This window comes from Tasmannia lanceolata, unplaced genomic scaffold (genome assembly GCF_043159265.1).
Source record: "Tasmannia lanceolata isolate RefF3 unplaced genomic scaffold, GAP_Taslan_0.1 ptg000003l, whole genome shotgun sequence".
Lineage (NCBI taxonomy): Eukaryota > Viridiplantae > Streptophyta > Magnoliopsida > Canellales > Winteraceae > Tasmannia > Tasmannia lanceolata.
The window spans coordinates 29,600,005-29,621,830 of record NW_027518680.1 but is presented as its reverse complement, the minus strand read 5'-3'; the positions used below and the strand labels follow the sequence as shown (position 1 = coordinate 29,621,830).

Sequence of the window (21,826 nt, the reverse complement as noted above, 5' to 3'; positions counted from 1 at the left end):
CACCTTCCGACCGGATTCATGACTCGCATCCACTAGTACACTCATCCGCTATAGCCTGTACGTCACTGAATCTAAACAAACCCCCGCTATAATTTGACCGCAAATGAAATGTCAGAACGAATTCCGTTTATCGAATCAAACGACACTATCACCCTGCCATAATAAAGACCGGACGTGTTTGAATTCACCATCCGGAAGAAAATAAAAAGATCCGAACCGAAACGTAAGAGGCGACGCACTAAACGTGCGTTTCAGTTCGCATCGATGTTCCAGAACCGAAAGATTGTTCGAAAAAAGTGGTAGATAGCCGAAAAAAGTGACAGGGGTGCAACACGAGGACTTCCCAGGAGGTCACCCATCCTAGTACTACTCTCGCCCAAGCACGCTTAACTTCGGAGTTCTGATGGGATCCAGTGCATTTGTGCTGGTATGATCGCACCCAGCATGCCTCTCCATTGTCAAAGTAATTAAGAGTTTCCACTCGCATTGTCGTACGAAGTCCGTTTAAATGAAAGTGCGAAAAAATCCTGCTAGATGACACCGGATGGACGATCCGAGCATGTCGGGAAGCCGGATGACCGCCAGGGCTGTCATCGCGCGATGAATCTTCCCGAGTACCCCCGAATCAATATAAGAATCGCCACGATCTGACGGGCGGATCAAAAGTTATCGTCGGAACGATATTTGTGCACCAAGGGTAGCTCACGGCCAGTAAACACCTTCCGACCGGATTCATGACTCGCATCCACTAGTACACTCATCCGCTATAGCCTGTACGTCACTGAATCTAAACAAACCCCCGCTATAATTTGACCGCAAATGAAATGTCAGAACGAATTCCGTTTATCGAATCAAACGACACTATCACCCCGCCATAATAAAGACCGGACGTCTTTGAATTCACCATCCGGAAGAAAATAAAAAGATCCGAACCGAAACGTAGGAGGCGACGCACTAAACGTGCGTTTCAGTTCGCATCGATGTTCCAGAACCGAAAGATTGTTCGAAAAAAGTGGTAGATAGCCGAAAAAAGTGACAGGGGTGCAACACGAGGACTTCCCAGGAGGTCACCCATCCTAGTACTACTCTCGCCCAAGCACGCTTAACTTCGGAGTTCTGATGGGATCCAGTGCATTTGTGCTGGTATGATCGCACCCAGCATGCCTCTCCATTGTCAAAGTAATTAAGAGTTTCCACTCGCATTGTCGTACGAAGTCCGTTTAAATGAAAGTGCGAAAAAATCCTGCTAGATGACACCGGATGGACGATCCGAGCATGTCGGGAAGCCGGATGACCGCCAGGGCTGTCATCGCGCGATGGATCTTCCCGAGTACCCCCGAATCAATATAAGAATCGCGACGATCTGACGGGCGGATCAAAAGTTATCGTCGGAACGATATTTGTGCACCAAGGGTAGCTCACGGCCAGTAAACACCTTCCGACCGGATTCATGACTCGCATCCACTAGTACACTCATCCGCTATAGCCTGTACGTCACTGAATCTAAACAAACCCCCGCTATAATTTGACCGCAAATGAAATGTCAGAACGAATTCCGTTTATCGAATCAAACGACACTATCACCCCGCCATAATAAAGACCGGACGTCTTTGAATTCACCATCCGGAAGAAAATAAAAAGATCCGAACCGAAACGTAGGAGGCGACGCACTAAACGTGCGTTTCAGTTCGCATCGATGTTCCAGAACCGAAAGATTGTTCGAAAAAAGTGGTAGATAGCCGAAAAAAGTGACAGGGGTGCAAAACGAGGACTTCCCAGGAGGTCACCCATCCTAGTACTGCTCTCGCCCAAGCACGCTTAACTTCGGAGTTCTGATGGGATCCAGTGCATTTGTGCTGGTATGATCGCACCCAGCATGCCTCTCCATTGTCAAAGTAATAAAGAGTTTCCACTCGCATTGTCGTACGAAGTCCGTTTAAATGAAAGTGCGAAAAAATCCTGCTAGATGACACCGGATGGACGATCCGAGCATGTCGGGAAGCCGGATGACCGCCAGGGCTGTCATCGCGCGTTGAATCTTCCCGAGTACCCCCGAATCAATATAAGAATCGCCACGATCTGACGGGCGGATCAAAAGTTATCGTCGGAACGATATTTGTGCACCAAGGGTAGCTCACGGCCAGTAAACACCTTCCGACCGGATTCATGACTCGCATCCACTAGTACACTCATCCGCTATAGCCTGTACGTCACTGAATCTAAACAAACCCCCGCTATAATTTGACCGCAAATGAAATGTCAGAACGAATTCCGTTTATCGAATCAAACGACACTATCACCCCGCCATAATAAAGACCGGACGTGTTTGAATTCACCATCCGGAAGAAAATAAAAAGATCCGAACCGAAACGTAGGAGGCGACGCACTAAACGTGCGTTTCAGTTCGCATCGATGTTCCAGAACCGAAAGATTGTTCGAAAAAAGTGGTAGATAGCCGAAAAAAGTGACAGGGGTGCAACACGAGGACTTCCCAGGAGGTCACCCATCCTAGTACTACTCTCGCCCAAGAAAAAAGTGGTAGATAGCCGAAAAAAGTGACAGGGGTGCAACACGAGGACTTCCCAGGAGGTCACCCATCCTAGTACTACTCTCGCCCAAGCACGCTTAACTTCGGAGTTCTGATGGGATCCAGTGCATTTGTGCTGGTATGATCGCACCCAGCATGCCTCTCCATTGTCAAATTAATAAAGAGTTTCCACTCGCATTGTCGTACGAAGTCCGTTTAAATGAAAGTGCGAAAAAATCCTGCTAGATGACACCGGATGGACGATCCGAGCATGTCGGGAAGCCGGATGACCGCCAGGGCTGTCATCGCGCGATGAATCTTCCCGAGTACCCCCGAATCAATATAAGAATCGCCACGATCTGACGGGCGGATCAAAAGTTATCGTCGGAACGATATTTGTGCACCAAGGGTAGCTCACGGCCAGTAAACACCTTCCGACCGGATTCATGACTCGCATCCACTAGTACACTCATCCGCTATAGCCTGTACGTCACTGAATCTAAACAAACCCCCGCTATAATTTGACCGCAAATGAAATGTCAGAACGAATTCCGTTTATCGAATCAAACGACACTATCACCCCGCCATAATAAAGACCGGACGTCTTTGAATTCACCATCCGGAAGAAAATAAAAAGATCCGAACCGAAACGTAGGAGGCGACGCACTAAACGTGCGTTTCAGTTCGCATCGATGTTCCAGAACCGAAAGATTGTTCGAAAAAAGTGGTAGATAGCCGAAAAAAGTGACAGGGGTGCAACACGAGGACTTCCCAGGAGGTCACCCATCCTAGTACTACTCTCGCCCAAGCACGCTTAACTTCGGAGTTCTGATGGGATCCAGTGCATTTGTGCTGGTATGATCGCACCCAGCATGCCTCTCCATTGTCAAAGTAATAAAGAGTTTCCACTCGCATTGTCGTACGAAGTCCGTTTAAATGAAAGTGCGAAAAAATCCTGCTAGATGACACCGGATGGACGATCCGAGCATGTCGGGAAGCCGGATGACCGCCAGGGCTGTCATCGCGCGATGAATCTTCCCGAGTACCCCCGAATCAATATAAGAATCGCCACGATCTGACGGGCGGATCAAAAGTTATCGTCGGAACGATATTTGTGCACCAAGGGTAGCTCACGGCCAGTAAACACCTTCCGACCGGATTCATGACTCGCATCCACTAGTACACTCATCCGCTATAGCCTGTACGTCACTGAATCTAAACAAACCCCCGCTATAATTTGACTGCAAATGAAATGTCAGAACGAATTCCGTTTATCGAATCAAACGACACTATCACCCCGCCATAATAAAGACCGGACGTCTTTGAATTCACCATCCGGAAGAAAATAAAAAGATCCGAACCGAAACGTAGGAGGCGACGCACTAAACGTGCGTTTCAGTTCGCATCGATGTTCCAGAACCGAAAGATTGTTCGAAAAAAGTGGTAGATAGCCGAAAAAAGTGACAGGGGTGCAACACGAGGACTTCCCAGGAGGTCACCCATCCTAGTACTACTCTCGCCCAAGCACGCTTAACTTCGGAGTTCTGATGGGATCCAGTGCATTTGTGCTGGTATGATCGCACCCAGCATGCCTCTCCATTGTCAAAGTAATTAAGAGTTTCCACTCGCATTGTCGTACGAAGTCCGTTTAAATGAAAGTGCGAAAAAATCCTGCTTGATGACACCGGATGGACGATCCGAGCATGTCGGGAAGCCGGATGACCGCCAGGGCTGTCATCGCGCGATGGATCTTCCCGAGTACCCCCGAATCAATATAAGAATCGCGACGATCTGACGGGCGGATCAAAAGTTATCGTCGGAACGATATTTGTGCACCAAGGGTAGCTCACGGCCAGTAAACACCTTCCGACCGGATTCATGACTCGCATCCACTAGTACACTCATCCGCTATAGCCTGTACGTCACTGAATCTAAACAAACCCCCGCTATAATTTGACCGCAAATGAAATGTCAGAACGAATTCCGTTTATCGAATCAAACGACACTATCACCCCGCCATAATAAAGACCGGACGTCTTTGAATTCACCATCCGGAAGAAAATAAAAAGATCCGAACCGAAACGTAGGAGGCGACGCACTAAACGTGCGTTTCAGTTCGCATCGATGTTCCAGAACCGAAAGATTGTTCGAAAAAAGTGGTAGATAGCCGAAAAAAGTGACAGGGGTGCAACACGAGGACTTCCCAGGAGGTCACCCATCCTAGTACTACTCTCGCCCAAGCACGCTTAACTTCGGAGTTCTGATGGGATCCAGTGCATTTGTGCTGGTATGATCGCACCCAGCATGCCTCTCCATTGTCAAAGTAATAAAGAGTTTCCACTCGCATTGTCGTACGAAGTCCGTTTAAATGAAAGTGCGAAAAAATCCTGCTAGATGACACCGGATGGACGATCCGAGCATGTCGGGAAGCCGGATGACCGCCAGGGCTGTCATCGCGCGTTGAATCTTCCCGAGTACCCCCGAATCAATATAAGAATCGCCACAATCTGACGGGCGGATCAAAAGTTATCGTCGGAACGATATTTGTGCACCAAGGGTAGCTCACGGCCAGTAAACACCTTCCGACCGGATTCATGACTCGCATCCACTAGTACACTCATCCGCTATAGCCTGTACGTCACTGAATCTAAACAAACCCCCGCTATAATTTGACCGCAAATGAAATGTCAGAACGAATTCCGTTTATCGAATCAAACGACACTATCACCCCGCCATAATAAAGACCGGACGTGTTTGAATTCACCATCCGGAAGAAAATAAAAAGATCCGAACCGAAACGTAGGAGGCGACGCACTAAACGTGCGTTTCAGTTCGCATCGATGTTCCAGAACCGAAAGATTGTTCGAAAAAAGTGGTAGATAGCCGAAAAAAGTGACAGGGGTGCAACACGAGGACTTCCCAGGAGGTCACCCATCCTAGTACTACTCTCGCCCAAGCACGCTTAACTTCGGAGTTCTGATGGGATCCAGTGCATTTGTGCTGGTATGATCGCACCCAGCATGCCTCTCCATTGTCAAAGTAATAACGAGTTTCCACTCGCATTGTCGTACGAAGTCCGTTTAAATGAAAGTGCGAAAAAATCCTGCTAGATGACACCGGATGGACGATCCGAGCATGTCGGGAAGCCGGATGACCGCCAGGGCTGTCATCGCGCGATGAATCTTCCCGAGTACCCCCGAATCAATATAAGAATCGCCACGATCTGACGGGCGGATCAAAAGTTATCGTCGGAACGATATTTGTGCACCAAGGGTAGCTCACGGCCAGTAAACACCTTCCGACCGGATTCATGACTCGCATCCACTAGTACACTCATCCGCTATAGCCTGTACGTCACTGAATCTAAACAAACCCCCGCTATAATTTGACCGCAAATGAAATGTCAGAACGAATTCCGTTTATCGAATCAAACAACACTATCACCCCGCCATAATAAAGACCGGACGTCTTTGAATTCACCATCCGGAAGAAAATAAAAAGATCCGAACCGAAACGTAGGAGGCGACGCACTAAACGTGCGTTTCAGTTCGCATCGATGTTCCAGAACCGAAAGATTGTTCGAAAAAAGTGGTAGATAGCCGAAAAAAGTGACAGGGGTGCAACACGAGGAATTCCTAGGAGGTCACCCATCCTAGTACTACTCTCGCCCAAGCACGCTTAACTTCGGAGTTCTGATGGGATCCAGTGCATTTGTGCTGGTATGATCGCACCCAGCATGCCTCTCCATTGTCAAAGTAATTAAGAGTTTCCACTCGCATTGTCGTACGAATTTCGTTTAAATGAAAGTGCGAAAAAATCCTGCTAGATGACACCGGATGGACGATCCGAGCATGTCGGGAAGCCGGATGACCGCCAGGGCTGTCATCGCGCGATGAATCTTCCCGAGTACCCCCGAATCAATATAAGAATCGCCACGATCTGACGGGCGGATCAAAAGTTATCGTCGGAACGATATTTGTGCACCAAGGGTAGCTCACGGCCAGTAAACACCTTCCGACCGGATTCATGACTCGCATCCACTAGTACACTCATCCGCTATAGCCTGTACGTCACTGAATCTAAACAAACCCCCGCTATAATTTGACCGCAAATGAAATTTCAGAACGAATTCCGTTTATCGAATCAAACGACACTATCACCCCGCCATAATAAAGACCGGACGTCTTTGAATTCACCATCCGGAAGAAAATAAAAAGATCCGAACCGAAACGTAGGAGGCGACGCACTAAACGTGCGTTTCAGTTCGCATCGATGTTCCAGAACCGAAAGATTGTTCGAAAAAAGTGGTAGATAGCCGAAAAAAGTGACAGGGGTGCAACACGAGGACTTCCCAGGAGGTCACCCATCCTAGTACTGCTCTCGCCCAAGCACGCTTAACTTCGGAGTTCTGATGGGATCCAGTGCATTTGTGCTGGTATGATCGCACCCAGCATGCCTCTCCATTGTCAAAGTAATAAAGAGTTTCCACTCGCATTGTCGTACGAAGTCCGTTTAAATGAAAGTGCGAAAAAATCCTGCTAGATGACACCGGATGGACGATCCGAGCATGTCGGGAAGCCGGATGACCGCCAGGGCTGTCATCGCGCGTTGAATCTTCCCGAGTACCCCCGAATCAATATAAGAATCGCCACAATCTGACGGGCGGATCAAAAGTTATCGTCGGAACGATATTTGTGCACCAAGGGTAGCTCACGGCCAGTAAACACCTTCCGACCGGATTCATGACTCGCATCCACTAGTACACTCATCCGCTATAGCCTGTACGTCACTGAATCTAAACAAACCCCCGCTATAATTTGACCGCAAATGAAATGTCAGAACGAATTCCGTTTATCGAATCAAACGACACTATCACCCCGCCATAATAAAGACCGGACGTGTTTGAATTCACCATCCGGAAGAAAATAAAAAGATCCGAACCGAAACGTAGGAGGCGACGCACTAAACGTGCGTTTCAGTTCGCATCGATGTTCCAGAACCGAAAGATTGTTCGAAAAAAGTGGTAGATAGCCGAAAAAAGTGACAGGGGTGCAACACGAGGACTTCCCAGGAGGTCACCCATCCTAGTACTACTCTCGCCCAAGCACGCTTAACTTCGGAGTTCTGATGGGATCCAGTGCATTTGTGCTGGTATGATCGCACCCAGCATGCCTCTCCATTGTCAAAGTAATAACGAGTTTCCACTCGCATTGTCGTACGAAGTCCGTTTAAATGAAAGTGCGAAAAAATCCTGCTAGATGACACCGGATGGACGATCCGAGCATGTCGGGAAGCCGGATGACCGCCAGGGCTGTCATCGCGCGATGAATCTTCCCGAGTACCCCCGAATCAATATAAGAATCGCCACGATCTGACGGGCGGATCAAAAGTTATCGTCGGAACGATATTTGTGCACCAAGGGTAGCTCACGGCCAGTAAACACCTTCCGACCGGATTCATGACTCGCATCCACTAGTACACTCATCCGCTATAGCCTGTACGTCACTGAATCTAAACAAACCCCCGCTATAATTTGACCGCAAATGAAATGTCAGAACGAATTCCGTTTATCGAATCAAACGACACTATCACCTCGCCATAATAAAGACCGGACGTCTTTGAATTCACCATCCGGAAGAAAATAAAAAGATCCGAACCGAAACGTAGGAGGCGACGCACTAAACGTGCGTTTCAGTTCGCATCGATGTTCCAGAACCGAAAGATTGTTCGAAAAAAGTGGTAGATAGCCGAAAAAAGTGACAGGGGTGCAACACGAGGAATTCCTAGGAGGTCACCCATCCTAGTACTACTCTCGCCCAAGCACGCTTAACTTCGGAGTTCTGATGGGATCCAGTGCATTTGTGCTGGTATGATCGCACCCAGCATGCCTCTCCATTGTCAAAGTAATTAAGAGTTTCCACTCGCATTGTCGTACGAAGTCCGTTTAAATGAAAGTGCGAAAAAATCCTGCTAGATGACACCGGATGGACGATCCGAGCATGTCGGGAAGCCGGATGACCGCCAGGGCTGTCATCGCGCGATGAATCTTCCCGAGTACCCCCGAATCAATATAAGAATCGCCACGATCTGACGGGCGGATCAAAAGTTATCGTCGGAACGATATTTGTGCACCAAGGGTAGCTCACGGCCAGTAAACACCTTCCGACCGGATTCATGACTCGCATCCACTAGTACACTCATCCGCTATAGCCTGTACGTCACTGAATCTAAACAAACCCCCGCTATAATTTGACCGCAAATGAAATGTCAGAACGAATTCCGTTTATCGAATCAAACGACACTATCACCCCGCCATAATAAAGACCGGACGTCTTTGAATTCACCATCCGGAAGAAAATAAAAAGATCCGAACCGAAACGTAGGAGGCGACGCACTAAACGTGCGTTTCAGTTCGCATCGATGTTCCAGAACCGAAAGATTGTTCGAAAAAAGTGGTAGATAGCCGAAAAAAGTGACAGGGGTGCAACACGAGGAATTCCTAGGAGGTCACCCATCCTAGTACTACTCTCGCCCAAGCACGCTTAACTTCGGAGTTCTGATGGGATCCAGTGCATTTGTGCTGGTATGATCGCACCCAGCATGCCTCTCCATTGTCAAAGTAATTAAGAGTTTCCACTCGCATTGTCGTACGAAGTCCGTTTAAATGAAAGTGCGAAAAAATCCTGCTAGATGACACCGGATGGACGATCCGAGCATGTCGGGAAGCCGGATGACCGCCAGGGCTGTCATTGCGCGATGGATCTTCCCGAGTACCCCCGAATCAATATAAGAATCGCGACGATCTGACGGGCGGATCAAAAGTTATCGTCGGAACGATATTTGTGCACCAAGGGTAGCTCACGGCCAGTAAACACCTTCCGACCGGATTCATGACTCGCATCCACTAGTACACTCATCCGCTATAGCCTGTACGTCACTGAATCTAAACAAACCCCCGCTATAATTTGACCGCAAATGAAATGTCAGAACGAATTCCGTTTATCGAATCAAACGACACTATCACCCTGCCATAATAAAGACCGGACGTGTTTGAATTCACCATCCGGAAGAAAATAAAAAGATCCGAACCGAAACGTAGGAGGCGACGCACTAAACGTGCGTTTCAGTTCGCATCGATGTTCCAGAACCGAAAGATTGTTCGAAAAAAGTGGTAGATAGCCGAAAAAAGTGACAGGGGTGCAACACGAGGACTTCCCAGGAGGTCACCCATCCTAGTACTACTCTCGCCCAAGCACGCTTAACTTCGGAGTTCTGATGGGATCCAGTGCATTTGTGCTGGTATGATCGCACCCAGCATGCCTCTCCATTGTCAAAGTAATTAAGAGTTTCCACTCGCATTGTCGTACGAAGTCCGTTTAAATGAAAGTGCGAAAAAATCCTGCTAGATGACACCGGATGGACGATCCGAGCATGTCGGGAAGCCGGATGACCGCCAGGGCTGTCATTGCGCGATGGATCTTCCCGAGTACCCCCGAATCAATATAAGAATCGCGACGATCTGACGGGCGGATCAAAAGTTATCGTCGGAACGATATTTGTGCACCAAGGGTAGCTCACGGCCAGTAAACACCTTCCGACCGGATTCATGACTCGCATCCACTAGTACACTCATCCGCTATAGCCTGTACGTCACTGAATCTAAACAAACCCCCGCTATAATTTGACCGCAAATGAAATGTCAGAACGAATTCCGTTTATCGAATCAAACGACACTATCACCCTGCCATAATAAAGACCGGACGTGTTTGAATTCACCATCCGGAAGAAAATAAAAAGATCCGAACCGAAACGTAGGAGGCGACGCACTAAACGTGCGTTTCAGTTCGCATCGATGTTCCAGAACCGAAAGATTGTTCGAAAAAAGTGGTAGATAGCCGAAAAAAGTGACAGGGGTGCAACACGAGGACTTCCCAGGAGGTCACCCATCCTAGTACTACTCTCGCCCAAGCACGCTTAACTTCGGAGTTCTGATGGGATCCAGTGCATTTGTGCTGGTATGATCGCACCCAGCATGCCTCTCCATTGTCAAAGTAATAAAGAGTTTCCACTCGCATTGTCGTACGAAGTCCGTTTAAATGAAAGTGCGAAAAAATCCTGCTAGATGACACCGGATGGACGATCCGAGCATGTCGGGAAGCCGGATGACCGCCACGGCTGTCATCGCGCGTTGAATCTTCCCGAGTACCCCCGAATCAATATAAGAATCGCCACGATCTGACGGGCGGATCAAAAGTTATCGTCGGAACGATATTTGTGCACCAAGGGTAGCTCACGGCCAGTAAACACCTTCCGACCGGATTCATGACTCGCATCCACTAGTACACTCATCCGCTATAGCCTGTACGTCACTGAATCTAAACAAACCCCCGCTATAATTTGACCGCAAATGAAATGTCAGAACGAATTCCGTTTATCGAATCAAACGACACTATCACCCCGCCATAATAAAGACCGGACGTGTTTGAATTCACCATCCGGAAGAAAATAAAAAGATCCGAACCGAAACGTAGGAGGCGACGCACTAAACGTGCGTTTCAGTTCGCATCGATGTTCCAGAACCGAAAGATTGTTCGAAAAAAGTGGTAGATAGCCGAAAAAAGTGACAGGGGTGCAACACGAGGACTTCCCAGGAGGTCACCCATCCTAGTACTACTCTCGCCCAAGCCCGCTTAACTTCGGAGTTCTGATGGGATCCAGTGCATTTGTGCTGGTATGATCGCACCCAGCATGCCTCTCCATTGTCAAAGTAATAACGAGTTTCCACTCGCATTGTCGTACGAAGTCCGTTTAAATGAAAGTGCGAAAAAATCCTGCTAGATGACACCGGATGGACGATCCGAGCATGTCGGGAAGCCGGATGACCGCCAGGGCTGTCATCGCGCGATGAATCTTCCCGAGTACCCCCGAATCAATATAAGAATCGCCACGATCTGACGGGCGGATCAAAAGTTATCGTCGGAACGATATTTGTGCACCAAGGGTAGCTCACGGCCAGTAAACACCTTCCGACCGGATTCATGACTCGCATCCACTAGTACACTCATCCGCTATAGCCTGTACGTCACTGAATCTAAACAAACCCCCGCTATAATTTGACCGCAAATGAAATGTCAGAACGAATTCCGTTTATCGAATCAAACGACACTATCACCCCGCCATAATAAAGACCGGACGTCTTTGAATTCACCATCCGGAAGAAAATAAAAAGATCCGAACCGAAACGTAGGAGGCGACGCACTAAACGTGCGTTTCAGTTCGCATCGATGTTCCAGAACCGAAAGATTGTTCGAAAAAAGTGGTAGATAGCCGAAAAAAGTGACAGGGGTGCAACACGAGGACTTCCCAGGAGGTCACCCATCCTAGTACTGCTCTCGCCCAAGCACGCTTAACTTCGGAGTTCTGATGGGATCCAGTGCATTTGTGCTGGTATGATCGCACCCAGCATGCCTCTCCATTGTCAAAGTAATAAAGAGTTTCCACTCGCATTGTCGTACGAAGTCCGTTTAAATGAAAGTGCGAAAAAATCCTGCTAGATGACACCGGATGGACGATCCGAGCATTTCGGGAAGCCGGATGACCGCCATGGCTGTCATCGCGCGTTGAATCTTCCCGAGTACCCCCGAATCAATATAAGAATCGCCACGATCTGACGGGCGGATCAAAAGTTATCGTCGGAACGATATTTGTGCACCAAGGGTAGCTCACGGCCAGTAAACACCTTCCGACCGGATTCATGACTCGCATCCACTAGTACACTCATCCGCTATAGCCTGTACGTCACTGAATCTAAACAAACCCCCGCTATAATTTGACCGCAAATGAAATGTCAGAACGAATTCCGTTTATCGAATCAAACGACACTATCACCCCGCCATAATAAAGACCGGACGTGTTTGAATTCACCATCCGGAAGAAAATAAAAAGATCCGAACCGAAACGTAGGAGGCGACGCACTAAACGTGCGTTTCAGTTCGCATCGATGTTCCAGAACCGAAAGATTGTTCGAAAAAAGTGGTAGATAGCCGAAAAAAGTGACAGGGGTGCAACACGAGGACTTCCCAGGAGGTCACCCATCCTAGTACTACTCTCGCCCAAGCACGCTTAACTTCGGAGTTCTGATGGGATCCAGTGCATTTGTGCTGGTATGATCGCACCCAGCATGCCTCTCCATTGTCAAAGTAATAAAGAGTTTCCACTCGCATTGTCGTACGAAGTCCGTTTAAATGAAAGTGCGAAAAAATCCTGCTAGATGACACCGGATGGACGATCCGAGCATGTCGGGAGGCCGGATGACCGCCAGGGCTGTCATCGCGCGATGAATCTTCCCGAGTACCCCCGAATCAATATAAGAATCGCCACGATCTGACGGGCGGATCAAAAGTTATCGTCGGAACGATATTTGTGCACCAAGGGTAGCTCACGGCCAGTAAACACCTTCCGACCGGATTCATGACTCGCATCCACTAGTACACTCATCCGCTATAGCCTGTACGTCACTGAATCTAAACAAACCCCCGCTATAATTTGACTGCAAATGAAATGTCAGAACGAATTCCGTTTATCGAATCAAACGACACTATCACCCCGCCATAATAAAGACCGGACGTCTTTGAATTCATCATCCGGAAGAAAATAAAAAGATCCGAACCGAAACGTAGGAGGCGACGCACTAAACGTGCGTTTCAGTTCGCATCGATGTTCCAGAACCGAAAGATTGTTCGAAAAAAGTGGTAGATAGCCGAAAAAAGTGACAGGGGTGCAACACGAGGACTTCCCAGGAGGTCACCCATCCTAGTACTGCTCTCGCCCAAGCACGCTTAACTTCGGAGTTCTGATGAGATCCAGTGCATTTGTGCTGGTATGATCGCACCCAGCATGCCTCTCCATTGTCAAAGTAATTAAGAGTTTCCACTCGCATTGTCGTACGAAGTCCGTTTAAATGAAAGTGCGAAAAAATCCTGCTAGATGACACCGGATGGACGATCCGAGCATGTCGGGAAGCCGGATGACCGCCAGGGCTGTCATCGCGCGATGGATCTTCCCGAGTACCCCCGAATCAATATAAGAATCGCGACGATCTGACGGGCGGATCAAAAGTTATCGTCGGAACGATATTTGTGCACCAAGGGTAGCTCACGGCCAGTAAACACCTTCCGACCGGATTCATGACTCGCATCCACTAGTACACTCATCCGCTATAGCCTGTACGTCACTGAATCTAAACAAACCCCCGCTATAATTTGACCGCAAATGAAATGTCAGAACGAATTCCGTTTATCGAATCAAACGACACTATCACCCCGCCATAATAAAGACCGGACGTCTTTGAATTCACCATCCGGAAGAAAATAAAAAGATCCGAACCGAAACGTAGGAGGCGACGCACTAAACGTGCGTTTCAGTTCGCATCGATGTTCCAGAACCGAAAGATTGTTCGAAAAAAGTGGTAGATAGCCGAAAAAAGTGACAGGGGTGCAACACGAGGACTTCCCAGGAGGTCACCCATCCTAGTACTGCTCTCGCCCAAGCACGCTTAACTTCGGAGTTCTGATGGGATCCAGTGCATTTGTGCTGGTATGATCGCACCCAGCATGCCTCTCCATTGTCAAAGTAATAAAGAGTTTCCACTCGCATTGTCGTACGAAGTCCGTTTAAATGAAAGTGCGAAAAAATCCTGCTAGATGACACCGGATGGACGATCCGAGCATGTCGGGAAGCCGGATGACCGCCAGGGCTGTCATCGCGCGTTGAATCTTCCCGAGTACCCCCGAATCAATATAAGAATCGCCACGATCTGACGGGCGGATCAAAAGTTATCGTCGGAACGATATTTGTGCACCAAGGGTAGCTCACGGCCAGTAAACACCTTCCGACCGGATTCATGACTCGCATCCACTAGTACAATCATCCGCTATAGCCTGTACGTCACTGAATCTAAACAAACCCCCGCTATAATTTGACCGCAAATGAAATGTCAGAACGAATTCCGTTTATCGAATCAAACGACACTATCACCCCGCCATAATAAAGACCGGACGTGTTTGAATTCACCATCCGGAAGAAAATAAAAAGATCCGAACCGAAACGTAGGAGGCGACGCACTAAACGTGCGTTTCAGTTCGCATCGATGTTCCAGAACCGAAAGATTGTTCGAAAAAAGTGGTAGATAGCCGAAAAAAGTGACAGGGGTGCAACACGAGGACTTCCCAGGAGGTCACCCATCCTAGTACTACTCTCGCCCAAGCACGCTTAACTTCGGAGTTCTGATGGGATCCAGTGCATTTGTGCTGGTATGATCGCACCCAGCATGCCTCTCCATTGTCAAAGTAATAAAGAGTTTCCACTCGCATTGTCGTACGAAGTCCGTTTAAATGAAAGTGCGAAAAAATCCTGCTAGATGACACCGGATGGACGATCCGAGCATGTCGGGAAGCCGGATGACCGCCAGGGCTGTCATCGCGCGATGAATCTTCCCGAGTACCCCCGAATCAATATAAGAATCGCCACGATCTGACGGGCGGATCAAAAGTTATCGTCGGAACGATATTTGTGCACCAAGGGTAGCTCACGGCCAGTAAACACCTTCCGACCGGATTCATGACTCGCATCCACTAGTACACTCATCCGCTATAGCCTGTACGTCACTGAATCTAAACAAACCCCCGCTATAATTTGACTGCAAATGAAATGTCAGAACGAATTCCGTTTATCGAATCAAACGACACTATCACCCCGCCATAATAAAGACCGGACGTCTTTGAATTCACCATCCGGAAGAAAATAAAAAGATCCGAACCGAAACGTAGGAGGCGACGCACTAAACGTGCGTTTCAGTTCGCATCGATGTTCCAGAACCGAAAGATTGTTCGAAAAAAGTGGTAGATAGCCGAAAAAAGTGACAGGGGTGCAACACGAGGACTTCCCAGGAGGTCACCCATCCTAGTACTACTCTCGCCCAAGCACGCTTAACTTCGGAGTTCTGATGGGATCCAGTGCATTTGTGCTGGTATGATCGCACCCAGCATGCCTCTCCATTGTCAAAGTAATAAAGAGTTTCCACTCGCATTGTCGTACGAAGTCCGTTTAAATGAAAGTGCGAAAAAATCCTGCTAGATGACACCGGATGGACGATCCGAGCATGTCGGGAAGCCGGATGACCGCCAGAGCTGTCATCGCGCGATGGATCTTCCCGAGTACCCCCGAATCAATATAAGAATCGCGACGATCTGACGGGCGGATCAAAAGTTATCGTCGGAACGATATTTGTGCACCAAGGGTAGCTCACGGCCAGTAAACACCTTCCGACCGGATTCATGACTCGCATCCACTAGTACACTCATCCGCTATAGCCTGTACGTCACTGAATCTAAACAAACCCCCGCTATAATTTGACCGCAAATGAAATGTCAGAACGAATTCCGTTTATCGAATCAAACGACACTATCACCCCGCCATAATAAAGACCGGACGTCTTTGAATTCACCATCCGGAAGAAAATAAAAAGATCCGAACCGAAACGTAGGAGGCGACGCACTAAACGTGCGTTTCAGTTCGCATCGATGTTCCAGAACCGAAAGATTGTTCGAAAAAAGTGGTAGATAGCCGAAAAAAGTGACAGGGGTGCAACACGAGGACTTCCCAGGAGGTCACCCATCCTAGTACTACTCTCGCCCAAGCACGCTTAACTTCGGAGTTCTGATGGGATCCAGTGCATTTGTGCTGGTATGATCGCACCCAGCATGCCTCTCCATTGTCAAAGTAATAAAGAGTTTCCACTCGCATTGTCGTACGAAGTCCGTTTAAATGAAAGTGCGAAAAAATCCTGCTAGATGACACCGGATGGACGATCCGAGCATGTCGGGAAGCCGGATGACCGCCAGGGCTGTCATCGCGCGATGGATCTTCCCGAGTACCCCCGAATCAATATAAGAATCGCGACGATCTGACGGGCGGATCAAAAGTTATCGTCGGAACGATATTTGTGCACCAAGGGTAGCTCACGGCCAGTAAACACCTTCCGACCGGATTCATGACTCGCATCCACTAGTACACTCATCCGCTATAGCCTGTACGTCACTGAATCTAAACAAACCCCCGCTATAATTTGACCGCAAATGAAATGTCAGAACGAATTCCGTTTATCGAATCAAACGACACTATCACCCCGCCATAATAAAGACCGGACGTCTTTGAATTCACCATCCGGAAGAAAATAAAAAGATCCGAACCGAAACGTAGGAGGCGACGCACTAAACGTGCGTTTCAGTTCGCATCGATGTTCCAGAACCGAAAGATTGTTCGAAAAAAGTGGTAGATAGCCGAAAAAAGTGACAGGGGTGCAACACGAGGACTTCCCAGGAGGTCACCCATCCTAGTACTACTCTCGCCCAAGCACGCTTAACTTCGGAGTTCTGATGGGATCCAGTGCATTTGTGCTGGTATGATCGCACCCAGCATGCCTCTCCATTGTCAAAGTAATAAAGAGTTTCCACTCGCATTGTCGTACGAAGTCCGTTTAAATGAAAGTGCGAAAAAATCCTGCTAGATGACACCGGATGGACGATCCGAGCATGTCGGGAAGCCGGATGACCGCCAGGGCTGTCATCGCGCGATGAATCTTCCCGAGTACCCCCGAATCAATATAAGAATCGCCACGATCTGACGGGCGGATCAAAAGTTATTGTCGGAACGATATTTGTGCACCAAGGGTAGCTCACGGCCAGTAAACACCTTCCGACCGGATTCATGACTCGCATCCACTAGTACACTCATCCGCTATAGCCTGTACGTCACTGAATCTAAACAAACCCCCGCTATAATTTGACTGCAAATGAAATGTCAGAACGAATTCCGTTTATCGAATCAAACGACACTATCACCCCGCCATAATAAAGACCGGACGTCTTTGAATTCACCATCCGGAAGAAAATAAAAAGATCCGAACCGAAACGTAGGAGGCGACGCACTAAACGTGCGTTTCAGTTCGCATCGATGTTCCAGAACCGAAAGATTGTTCGAAAAAAGTGGTAGATAGCCGAAAAAAGTGACAGGGGTGCAACACGAGGACTTCCCAGGAGGTCACCCATCCTAGTACTACTCTCGCCCAAGCACGCTTAACTTCGGAGTTCTGATGGGATCCAGTGCATTTGTGCTGGTATGATCGCACCCAGCATGCCTCTCCATTGTCAAAGTAATAAAGAGTTTCCACTCGCATTGTCGTACGAAGTCCGTTTAAATGAAAGTGCGAAAAAATCCTGCTAGATGACACCGGATGGACGATCCGAGCATGTCGGGAAGCCGGATGACCGCCAGGGCTGTCATCGCGCGATGAATCTTCCCGAGTACCCCCGAATCAATATAAGAATCGCCACGATCTGACGGGCGGATCAAAAGTTATCGTCGGAACGATATTTGTGCACCAAGGGTAGCTCACGGCCAGTAAACACCTTCCGACCGGATTCATGACTCGCATCCACTAGTACACTCATCCGCTATAGCCTGTACGTCACTGAATCTAAACAAACCCCCGCTATAATTTGACTGCAAATGAAATGTCAGAACGAATTCCGTTTATCGAATCAAACGACACTATCACCCCGCCATAATAAAGACCGGACGTCTTTGAATTCACCATCCGGAAGAAAATAAAAAGATCCGAACCGAAACGTAGGAGGCGACGCACTAAACGTGCGTTTCAGTTCGCATCGATGTTCCAGAACCGAAAGATTGTTCGAAAAAAGTGGTAGATAGCCGAAAAAAGTGACAGGGGTGCAACACGAGGACTTCCCAGGAGGTCACCCATCCTAGTACTACTCTCGCCCAAGCACGCTTAACTTCGGAGTTCTGATGGGATCCAGTGCATTTGTGCTGGTATGATCGCACCCAGCATGCCTCTCCATTGTCAAAGTAATAAAGAGTTTCCACTCGCATTGTCGTACGAAGTCCGTTTAAATGAAAGTGCGAAAAAATCCTGCTAGATGACACCGGATGGACGATCCGAGCATGTCGGGAAGCCGGATGACCGCCAGAGCTGTCATCGCGCGATGGATCTTCCCGAGTACCCCCGAATCAATATAAGAATCGCGACGATCTGACGGGCGGATCAAAAGTTATCGTCGGAACGATATTTGTGCACCAAGGGTAGCTCACGGCCAGTAAACACCTTCCGACCGGATTCATGACTCGCATCCACTAGTACACTCATCCGCTATAGCCTGTACGTCACTGAATCTAAACAAACCCCCGCTATAATTTGACCGCAAATGAAATGTCAGAACGAATTCCGTTTATCGAATCAAACGACACTATCACCCCGCCATAATAAAGACCGGACGTCTTTGAATTCACCATCCGGAAGAAAATAAAAAGATCCGAACCGAAACGTAGGAGGCGACGCACTAAACGTGCGTTTCAGTTCGCATCGATGTTCCAGAACCGAAAGATTGTTCGAAAAAAGTGGTAGATAGCCGAAAAAAGTGACAGGGGTGCAACACGAGGACTTCCCAGGAGGTCACCCATCCTAGTACTACTCTCGCCCAAGCACGCTTAACTTCGGAGTTCTGATGGGATCCAGTGCATTTGTGCTGGTATGATCGCACCCAGCATGCCTCTCCATTGTCAAAGTAATAAAGAGTTTCCACTCGCATTGTCGTACGAAGTCCGTTTAAATGAAAGTGCGAAAAAATCCTGCTAGATGACACCGGATGGACGATCCGAGCATGTCGGGAAGCCGGATGACCGCCAGGGCTGTCATCGCGCGTTGAATCTTCCCGAGTACCCCCGAATCAATATAAGAATCGCCACGATCTGACGGGCGGATCAAAAGTTATCGTCGGAACGATATTTGTGCACCAAGGGTAGCTCACGGCCAGTAAACACCTTCCGACCGGATTCATGACTCGCATCCACTAGTACACTCATCCGCTATAGCCTGTACGTCACTGAATCTAAACAAACCCCCGCTATAATTTGACCGCAAATGAAATGTCAGAACGAATTCCGTTTATCGAATCAAACGACACTATCACCCCGCCATAATAAAGACCGGACGTGTTTGAATTCACCATCCGGAAGAAAATAAAAAGATCCGAACCGAAACGTAGGAGGCGACGCACGAAACGTGCGTTTCAGTTCGCATCGATGTTCCAGAACCGAAAGATTGTTCGAAAAAAGTGGTAGATAGCCGAAAAAAGTGACAGGGGTGCAACACGAGGACTTCCCAGGAGGTCACCCATCCTAGTACTACTCTCGCCCAAGCACGCTTAACTTCGGAGTTCTGATGGGATCCAGTGCATTTGTGCTGGTATGATCGCACCCAGCATGCCTCTCCATTGTCAAAGTAATAACGAGTTTCCACTCGCATTGTCGTACGAAGTCCGTTTAAATGAAAGTGCGAAAAAATCCTGCTAGATGACACCGGATGGACGATCCGAGCATGTCGGGAAGCCAGATGACCGCCAGGGCTGTCATCGCGCGATGAATCTTCCCGAGTACCCCCGAATCAATATAAGAATCGCCACGATCTGACGGGCGGATCAAAAGTTATCGTCGGAACGATATTTGTGCACCAAGGGTAGCTCACGGCCAGTAAACACCTTCCGACCGGATTCATGACTCGCATCCACTAGTACACTCATCCGCTATAGCCTGTACGTCACTGAATCTAAACAAACCCCCGCTATAATTTGACCGCAAATGAAATGTCAGAACGAATTCCGTTTATCGAATCAAACGACACTATCACCCCGCCATAATAAAGACCAGACGTCTTTGAATTCACCATCCGGAAGAAAATAAAAAGATCCGAACCGAAACGTAGGAGGCGACGCACTAAACGTGCGTTTCAGTTCGCATCGATGTTCCAGAACCGAAAGATTGTTCGAAAAAAGTGGTAGATAGCCGAAAAAAGTGACAGGGGTGCAACACGAGGAATTCCTAGGAGGTCACCCATCCTAGTACTACTCTCGCCCAAGCACGCTTAACTTCGGAGTTCTGATGGGATCCAGTGCATTTGTGCTGGTATGATCGCACCCAGCATGCCTCTCCATTGTCAAAGTAATTAAGAGTTTCCACTCGCATTGTCGTACGAAGTCCGTTTAAATGAAAGTGCGAAAAAATCCTGCTAGATGACACCGGATGGACGATCCGAGCATGTCGGGAAGCCGGATGACCGCCAGGGCTGTCATTGCGCGATGGATCTTCCCGAGTACCCCCGAATCAATATAAGAATCGCGACGATCTGACGGGCGGATCAAAAGTTATCGTCGGAACGATATTTGTGCACCAAGGGTAGCTCACGGCCAGTAAACACCTTCCGACCGGATTCATGACTCGCATCCACTAGTACACTCATCCGCTATAGCCTGTACGTCACTGAATCTAAACAAACCCCCGCTATAATTTGACCGCAAATGAAATGTCAGAACGAATTCCGTTTATCGAATCAAACGACACTATCACCCTGCCATAATAAAGACCGGACGTGTTTGAATTCACCATCCGGAAGAAAATAAAAAGATCCGAACCGAAACGTAGGAGGCGACGCACTAAACGTGCGTTTCAGTTCGCATCGATGTTCCAGAACCGAAAGATTGTTCGAAAAAAGTGGTAGATAGCCGAAAAAAGTGACAGGGGTGCAACACGAGGACTTCCCAGGAGGTCACCCATCCTAGTACTACTCTCGCCCAAGCACGCTTAACTTCGGAGTTCTGATGGGATCCAGTGCATTTGTGCTGGTATGATCGCACCCAGCATGCCTCTCCATTGTCAAAGTAATAAAGAGTTTCCACTCGCATTGTCGTACGAAGTCCGTTTAAATGAAAGTGCGAAAAAATCCTGCTAGATGACACCGGATGGACGATCCGAGCATGTCGGGAAGCCGGATGACCGCCAGGGCTGTCATCGCGCGATGGATCTTCCCGAGTACCCCCGAATCAATATAAGAATCGCCACGATCTGACGGGCGGATCAAAAGTTATCGTCGGAACGATATTTGTGCACCAAGGGTAGCTCACGGCCAGTAAACACCTTCCGACCGGATTCATGACTCGCATCCACTAGTACACTCATCCGCTATAGCCTGTACGTCACTGAATCTAAACAAACCCCCGCTATAATTTGACCGCAAATGAAATGTCAGAACGAATTCCGTTTATCGAATCAAACGACACTATCACCCCGCCATAATAAAGACCGGACGTCTTTGAATTCACCATCCGGAAGAAAATAAAAAGATCCGAACCGAAACGTAGGAGGCGACGCACTAAACGTGCGTTTCAG

General features: G+C 48.4%; 30 non-coding genes across 30 annotated transcripts; all 30 read right to left on the bottom strand.

Annotated features, from left to right (window-relative positions):
- Positions 1-322: 322 nt before the first annotated feature.
- Positions 323-441, bottom strand: LOC143870827 (5S ribosomal RNA). Its single transcript, XR_013245609.1, has one exon. It is a non-coding gene; the product is annotated as a 5S ribosomal RNA (ribosomal RNA).
- A 597-nt stretch (positions 442-1,038) lies between these two features.
- Positions 1,039-1,157, bottom strand: LOC143870826 (5S ribosomal RNA). Its single transcript, XR_013245608.1, has one exon. It is a non-coding gene; the product is annotated as a 5S ribosomal RNA (ribosomal RNA).
- A 597-nt stretch (positions 1,158-1,754) lies between these two features.
- On the bottom strand, positions 1,755-1,873 carry LOC143873990 (5S ribosomal RNA). The gene has a single exon (XR_013248682.1). It is a non-coding gene; the product is annotated as a 5S ribosomal RNA (ribosomal RNA).
- Positions 1,874-2,561: 688 nt separating this feature from the next.
- Positions 2,562-2,680, bottom strand: LOC143870825 (5S ribosomal RNA). Its single transcript, XR_013245607.1, has one exon. It is a non-coding gene; the product is annotated as a 5S ribosomal RNA (ribosomal RNA).
- Positions 2,681-3,277: 597 nt separating this feature from the next.
- On the bottom strand, positions 3,278-3,396 carry LOC143870824 (5S ribosomal RNA). Its single transcript, XR_013245606.1, has one exon. It is a non-coding gene; the product is annotated as a 5S ribosomal RNA (ribosomal RNA).
- A 597-nt stretch (positions 3,397-3,993) lies between these two features.
- LOC143870822 (5S ribosomal RNA) lies at positions 3,994-4,112 on the bottom strand. The gene has a single exon (XR_013245604.1). It is a non-coding gene; the product is annotated as a 5S ribosomal RNA (ribosomal RNA).
- A 597-nt stretch (positions 4,113-4,709) lies between these two features.
- LOC143870821 (5S ribosomal RNA) lies at positions 4,710-4,828 on the bottom strand. The gene has a single exon (XR_013245603.1). It is a non-coding gene; the product is annotated as a 5S ribosomal RNA (ribosomal RNA).
- A 597-nt stretch (positions 4,829-5,425) lies between these two features.
- Positions 5,426-5,544, bottom strand: LOC143870820 (5S ribosomal RNA). Its single transcript, XR_013245602.1, has one exon. It is a non-coding gene; the product is annotated as a 5S ribosomal RNA (ribosomal RNA).
- A 597-nt stretch (positions 5,545-6,141) lies between these two features.
- On the bottom strand, positions 6,142-6,260 carry LOC143873356 (5S ribosomal RNA). Its single transcript, XR_013248068.1, has one exon. It is a non-coding gene; the product is annotated as a 5S ribosomal RNA (ribosomal RNA).
- Positions 6,261-6,857: 597 nt separating this feature from the next.
- Positions 6,858-6,976, bottom strand: LOC143873199 (5S ribosomal RNA). The gene has a single exon (XR_013247920.1). It is a non-coding gene; the product is annotated as a 5S ribosomal RNA (ribosomal RNA).
- A 597-nt stretch (positions 6,977-7,573) lies between these two features.
- LOC143870819 (5S ribosomal RNA) lies at positions 7,574-7,692 on the bottom strand. The gene has a single exon (XR_013245601.1). It is a non-coding gene; the product is annotated as a 5S ribosomal RNA (ribosomal RNA).
- A 597-nt stretch (positions 7,693-8,289) lies between these two features.
- Positions 8,290-8,408, bottom strand: LOC143873354 (5S ribosomal RNA). Its single transcript, XR_013248066.1, has one exon. It is a non-coding gene; the product is annotated as a 5S ribosomal RNA (ribosomal RNA).
- Positions 8,409-9,005: 597 nt separating this feature from the next.
- On the bottom strand, positions 9,006-9,124 carry LOC143873352 (5S ribosomal RNA). The gene has a single exon (XR_013248065.1). It is a non-coding gene; the product is annotated as a 5S ribosomal RNA (ribosomal RNA).
- A 597-nt stretch (positions 9,125-9,721) lies between these two features.
- LOC143870818 (5S ribosomal RNA) lies at positions 9,722-9,840 on the bottom strand. Its single transcript, XR_013245600.1, has one exon. It is a non-coding gene; the product is annotated as a 5S ribosomal RNA (ribosomal RNA).
- Positions 9,841-10,437: 597 nt separating this feature from the next.
- LOC143870816 (5S ribosomal RNA) lies at positions 10,438-10,556 on the bottom strand. Its single transcript, XR_013245597.1, has one exon. It is a non-coding gene; the product is annotated as a 5S ribosomal RNA (ribosomal RNA).
- A 597-nt stretch (positions 10,557-11,153) lies between these two features.
- Positions 11,154-11,272, bottom strand: LOC143873843 (5S ribosomal RNA). Its single transcript, XR_013248540.1, has one exon. It is a non-coding gene; the product is annotated as a 5S ribosomal RNA (ribosomal RNA).
- A 597-nt stretch (positions 11,273-11,869) lies between these two features.
- On the bottom strand, positions 11,870-11,988 carry LOC143873198 (5S ribosomal RNA). Its single transcript, XR_013247919.1, has one exon. It is a non-coding gene; the product is annotated as a 5S ribosomal RNA (ribosomal RNA).
- A 597-nt stretch (positions 11,989-12,585) lies between these two features.
- On the bottom strand, positions 12,586-12,704 carry LOC143870815 (5S ribosomal RNA). The gene has a single exon (XR_013245596.1). It is a non-coding gene; the product is annotated as a 5S ribosomal RNA (ribosomal RNA).
- Positions 12,705-13,301: 597 nt separating this feature from the next.
- Positions 13,302-13,420, bottom strand: LOC143873721 (5S ribosomal RNA). Its single transcript, XR_013248423.1, has one exon. It is a non-coding gene; the product is annotated as a 5S ribosomal RNA (ribosomal RNA).
- A 597-nt stretch (positions 13,421-14,017) lies between these two features.
- LOC143873197 (5S ribosomal RNA) lies at positions 14,018-14,136 on the bottom strand. Its single transcript, XR_013247918.1, has one exon. It is a non-coding gene; the product is annotated as a 5S ribosomal RNA (ribosomal RNA).
- A 597-nt stretch (positions 14,137-14,733) lies between these two features.
- LOC143870814 (5S ribosomal RNA) lies at positions 14,734-14,852 on the bottom strand. Its single transcript, XR_013245595.1, has one exon. It is a non-coding gene; the product is annotated as a 5S ribosomal RNA (ribosomal RNA).
- A 597-nt stretch (positions 14,853-15,449) lies between these two features.
- On the bottom strand, positions 15,450-15,568 carry LOC143870813 (5S ribosomal RNA). Its single transcript, XR_013245594.1, has one exon. It is a non-coding gene; the product is annotated as a 5S ribosomal RNA (ribosomal RNA).
- A 597-nt stretch (positions 15,569-16,165) lies between these two features.
- On the bottom strand, positions 16,166-16,284 carry LOC143870812 (5S ribosomal RNA). Its single transcript, XR_013245593.1, has one exon. It is a non-coding gene; the product is annotated as a 5S ribosomal RNA (ribosomal RNA).
- A 597-nt stretch (positions 16,285-16,881) lies between these two features.
- Positions 16,882-17,000, bottom strand: LOC143870811 (5S ribosomal RNA). Its single transcript, XR_013245592.1, has one exon. It is a non-coding gene; the product is annotated as a 5S ribosomal RNA (ribosomal RNA).
- Positions 17,001-17,597: 597 nt separating this feature from the next.
- LOC143870810 (5S ribosomal RNA) lies at positions 17,598-17,716 on the bottom strand. Its single transcript, XR_013245591.1, has one exon. It is a non-coding gene; the product is annotated as a 5S ribosomal RNA (ribosomal RNA).
- A 597-nt stretch (positions 17,717-18,313) lies between these two features.
- On the bottom strand, positions 18,314-18,432 carry LOC143870809 (5S ribosomal RNA). Its single transcript, XR_013245590.1, has one exon. It is a non-coding gene; the product is annotated as a 5S ribosomal RNA (ribosomal RNA).
- A 597-nt stretch (positions 18,433-19,029) lies between these two features.
- On the bottom strand, positions 19,030-19,148 carry LOC143870808 (5S ribosomal RNA). Its single transcript, XR_013245589.1, has one exon. It is a non-coding gene; the product is annotated as a 5S ribosomal RNA (ribosomal RNA).
- Positions 19,149-19,745: 597 nt separating this feature from the next.
- On the bottom strand, positions 19,746-19,864 carry LOC143870807 (5S ribosomal RNA). Its single transcript, XR_013245587.1, has one exon. It is a non-coding gene; the product is annotated as a 5S ribosomal RNA (ribosomal RNA).
- Positions 19,865-20,461: 597 nt separating this feature from the next.
- LOC143873351 (5S ribosomal RNA) lies at positions 20,462-20,580 on the bottom strand. Its single transcript, XR_013248064.1, has one exon. It is a non-coding gene; the product is annotated as a 5S ribosomal RNA (ribosomal RNA).
- Positions 20,581-21,177: 597 nt separating this feature from the next.
- Positions 21,178-21,296, bottom strand: LOC143870805 (5S ribosomal RNA). The gene has a single exon (XR_013245585.1). It is a non-coding gene; the product is annotated as a 5S ribosomal RNA (ribosomal RNA).
- Positions 21,297-21,826: the final 530 nt, after the last annotated feature.